The sequence below is a fragment of the Chanos chanos genome, chromosome 2, assembly GCF_902362185.1.
Source record: "Chanos chanos chromosome 2, fChaCha1.1, whole genome shotgun sequence".
NCBI classification, from domain to species: Eukaryota; Metazoa; Chordata; class Actinopteri; order Gonorynchiformes; family Chanidae; genus Chanos; species Chanos chanos.
Genome location: NC_044496.1, coordinates 26,513,518 through 26,518,771, shown reverse-complemented (window position 1 = coordinate 26,518,771; position 5,254 = coordinate 26,513,518).

Sequence of the window (5,254 nt, the reverse complement as noted above, 5' to 3'; positions counted from 1 at the left end):
GGGCTGCTGTCTCCATGGCAACCAAGCCAGTTCTGTGATGAACATGAAGGGCATATTAGGGGACTGCAGTTTTTGTGGAAGGCCACCAAGGTTTTTTTTTTTTGGTGACGTCCCTCTTTGCAGGTGAATGTGTGTGAACGAGAGAGAAAGAGGGAGAGGACCATTTAATTCCCATGGATTCACAAGTATCCACACACACTAATGAAGCTTAAGACCCGAAACCAGCTGCCATAATTTCTAACAATCCATGCAATGTCCCAGGCCTACATGTGTTCCAATTTCTTGTTATTTCATTGTTTTATTAGAACTGAATACATTTAGGCCAAGACTTAACATTAAAAGATTTTTCGCTAACAATATGCCAGCTATAGATTTTTCCTGGATGTTTCTGTAGTATGTGCTTTGTCAGTGTTCCACAAAGTGAATTCCACACAGCACAGTACAAAGGTTTAAAATATGCGTCAGCTCCCCTTTGATTACTCTAACTGGTCCACATTTGCTTCTTAGCCTATATGCTGTTGTCATGAAAACCACAGGGAGGCTGGATGCAACTGCAGAGTGAAGAGTTTAATGAATTTCCAGGGGCAGGTCACAAAACAGGCAGGGTTTGGTACACAGGGAACAGGTTTGTCGAAGACAAAGCAAGAACAGAAGTTACACAAACAGGCCAGAGTTCGATATTCAGGGAGCAGGGATAACAAGGGCTAGGTTAGACTCTTAAACCATGATCAGACGAAGTATCGTACACGAGAAACGGCAAGACGAGATCAATTCAAATATGTTCATTAACTTTGGGCAAGAGAGACTTTGCAAATGACAATGAAACAACCAGGAATATTTATACACTGGGAGTTAACAAGTCCTTGAAGCAGAAACAGGCGAGCATTCTGATTGAATAACTGTCATGATAATCCAGTGATCAGAAAGCCAGCGAAGCTGAGTGCTGAGAGGTGGAACACGGAGAAGGAGAAACTGGAGCCATGACAACTGTCTCTAAAATATTAGATACTCTTTTCCATTCTTCATCACAAAAAAATAAAAACAAAACATCAAGAAATATATAAAAATATATAGGGCCAGATATATATGGAACCCATCGACATATTTAAACTCAGAATACATCCAGTTTTCCTTTCAAGAAGCATGTTCATTTTGTATTTTTCCTGTTTTATTTTTAGTGTTGGACATAACACACTTAGGCCCTGGGCATTGTTTTTGTGATACTGTGAGTCAGAGGTCATGTATGAAGAAACCTGATCAATATTTTACCCCATGCAATCTCTACAGCCATTTGACACATCTGTATCACTCCATTGTGTCACACTATCAGCATACATAGCAAATCCCTAAATCAGTCAAAGGGAAATGGTATTTCTGTGGCAGGTTTTGATGATTTTTCATAAGCATGCAGACAGCAGCAGAGCTGTGTGTCCAGACACACGGCGCAGACAACAAGACAGACTTTTGACTGGCTTTGAATGAAAGGAGTTGAGCTGAGACAAATGTGTAAACAGACCATTTATTTATATATTAGTCACATCACAATGCTGTTTTACACCTGTGTAGCCTTTCATTTCTTTCTCTCTCTCTCTCTCTCTCTCTCTCTCTCTGTCTTTTACACACAGTCAGACAGACCAAGACCGCATTGCCCTTGAATAAACAGAAACGTTGGCAAAGTGCATGGTGCGAGATTTCACATTCAAACACGAGAATGTAGGAGACATGAAGGAGACCCTGATTACTGATTATTTTCACTCTCCAGAGTTATATAAGGCCAGCGTAACACACAGTCACTTGCAAACTCCACAAAGAGCAGAAAACACCATATGCAGATATAATGGGCGTCTCTCTGAGAGACCAAACCACTGTGTGGTCAAAGTGGCCTAGAGTGGGTTGCTCAAAGTTCTTGAACGCTTGTGTAACACACATCAAACCGAGCTTTGTTCCCAGCGGCTGGTACAAAAATGAAGTAGTTGTTTCAAAAATTCATTGTGCTACTTGCTTCTCTGTGTTTTGGTTCTCAATTAAAACAGAGCTCTCCTGAGAACTGCAGTTTGCATGAGGAAATGGTTCTTGGGATGGAGAGGAACAGCACGTGCAGAATTTGGGCAGTAATTTGAGTTAAAACTCTGTCTTAAAGACAATGTGTCGGACTGCAGTATGATCAAATTTATATTTAACACTGTTAGAGATATAGTTTAATACTCGAGGGTATCAGTATGTATTGGCATTCTGTTGAAATAAGGGGGATGCATGTCTAACCCACACTGGCCTTTGGTCCTGTCCTTGATCTGTGCAGTACAAGGCCAGAGCATCTGCCAGGCACAAACCACAGGCCCTGGTCCATCATAACTAATCTTCTGATCCATCATAGCTGTTTTGCCGTTTTATCTCCTGAGATATTCCCTGCTTAGAGCAGAGCAAATCCAGGCATCTGGCTGATGAACTGTAGATAGAGGCGATGTGTTCACGGTGCAGTCAGATGAATGCACTGGTCAGAATGCGCTCGAGCTTGGTTTCATCTCTCCATTTCCATTATGGCAGAGCTGAAAAAGCCCAGCAGGCACTAAAATGCACTCAACATGTTTTATTCCTGCCACTGCACTGTGTCCTACATATATATGTATGTGTATGCGCATATTACGGCCATTCTACATTTCCATAATGCCCTCTGCTGTGGTCATGGTTTTCAATACAACCCACAACTTAGCAATTCATGAATCCTCACTCACTGTCAGCTGCTGGCAACACAGCCGAGGGGGGCTGCAGTTCAGCTGGTTTGATTTTTTTTTTTTCCTGTTTGCATTTTTATTTCATTTTACAGCATACGAACATCAAGAACTGATTTTGGAGTACATAGTATTAGTGCATAGTAATAACTACATAGTAGCTATAAATATGTTTAAATCAAAGTATAACTATTCAGAGCAGGTAGGTGCTCTTTAGTTTATAAATTTAAGTAGCAGTAGCTCAGATTTAGACATCCTTTTAAACATTTTTATTTTAAATTGGTGGTCATGTATTTACTATGGATTTGCTTGATATTAGGGCAATGTAAATGGAATTACTAAGGTTTTTTAAGCTTTCTACTTCAGCTTCAAAGAGGACTCAAGAGAATTTTATGCTCTAGATTTTACTGGACATCACTAAAAACTCAGAAATGTATTACTGGCCCTGTTGTCGTTGTCATCGCTGCTGTTTTCTCCTGTTTGTGTATTATCAAACACACACCGGGATGTTCAGAGCGAACAGACATTCTTTATCTTTCCCTGGTCATCCCATCTGTTTCTGAAGGCCCTGGAAGACACAGCAATGAAACCCGAGGCTGAACCTGCTAAGCCACAACCCATAAAAGAGCTCTCTCTACTTTCAGTCAAATCCCTGTCACTCCTAATGTGATTCATTAAAGAAAAGAGAAGATATTGCATCCAATTTGCATGGCCTAGATACCTCACTCCGTGACACCCTTCGCCAGATCACTAAACAAGATAGATTACAGCACCGCATAGGACACTTTTTATATTTGAACTACTGTCTCCTCTGTGACGACAACGGATCATGCAGACACTTGAGTAGGAGAGTCGGTTTGTCTGGCACAGAGAGTAAAAAAGCAAAAAAAAAAAAAAAAACAGGAAAAAAGGCAAAAAAAAAAGGAAAGTAACTCAACAACAGTCAGCTCTGAGTGATTTGAAGTGAATCTGAACATCTTCAACTTGTCTTCATTTATTGCATGTTACTGTTGTCATGTAAACTCAAGGGTATAGAGTAAATTCAACACATCATTTACTACTGAAGGTTCTCTCCTATTCTCTTTTGTCTTGTGGTGAAAAAGAGAGATAAAACTATAACTTGAAATGGATGCCTGGCCTATGATTCCCTATATTATGGGAAAACAAATCAGAGAGTATACAAGGCTAGAGTATGGCCACTCTAAAACATATAATACAAAGCTTATTCAACTGCATTGTTAACATACGAGGTGAACAGCATTGCTGAATAAAACATTGTTTTATATGAAGTATGAAGCTTCACATCTGTGGGTAAACCAAGAGGTCGTTGACCCTCTTGGCAACACATATTGCAATTAAGGAACACTCTGTTGTTCTGTAAGTTGTGTTTTGTTGCTTAATGTAGAGCTCTTGTCTGGACCTGCAGGGCCGTGCTTCTTCTATCAAGCCTTTTGGATCCTTAAGTCATGTGCAAAATTAAGCCTCTGATTAAAGATTGTACAGGAGAAACTCAATTTGGCATTTGTAACAATGCCACACTGGAACAATGCACATTAATAAATCTACAGTGCTACTGCCTAAGTGGTAGAGATGCCAGCATTTAGATACCAAAGTTTTTGTAGCGCCTCTGTTCTCAGTCTCTGAAATTCAACCTGTGGCATCACTGTGGTGCAGTTGCACGGATAAAGGAACAGGGCAATCACAATAGTGTGTTCATGTGTACCCCTGGCAGGTCCGCATGACCACTGCTCAGTCTAAACCAAGAAAATCTACAAATCCCAGAAATGAAACAAGGTTTTTAAGTTTTTTCACACTTCATCATCTCGTTTAAAAGTAATAGATCTTTATTTCAAGTGTAATTGAAATGGCCAGTATTACCATTGCCACTGTGTAATCATCAGGGGTGCACCATCAGGAGAGGCAAACCAGGCAAATGTTTTGAGGCCCCCCAAAAAAATTTGGGAAAAGGGGCCGCTGATGGCCATTAGCTAGCTACCTGTAACTGTCATACATAGAACGTTAGGTGTAACCGTCAGCACACTGAAACGAGCATATCTTTCTGGTCACTGGAAATTAACGAAAAAACAAGGGGACTGGGGGGCTTTCTTGCCTGGGGCTCTCCAGAGCTTAGGATTGCCACTGGTAATCATTGCTGTGAAGGTTATGAATATGTATATTATCTACACTGTGTAATCTGACACTAGGAAAGACAAGCAGAAAACCATATAATCTTCACTGCTGAACAAAATGTCTTGATAAAAAAGCACCACACAGTCTTGATTAGTTAAAAGTCTGCCATACCTGGTTGAACAAAATGTTAATGTCTTGATAAAAGGCCACTTAGGATTGTCCCACAACACCTTGAATTTATTTCTCAAACCAAGATTTTCCCACTGGGCTTTTCACAGTTTCACTTGATTTACCTGCAAATCTCATCCATGTCACAGAAGATAAATGATCAATATTTCTATTTAGAGAGCCCTCCAGATCTCTCAGCATGTGGTAGCAGACATGTCATGCCTCAG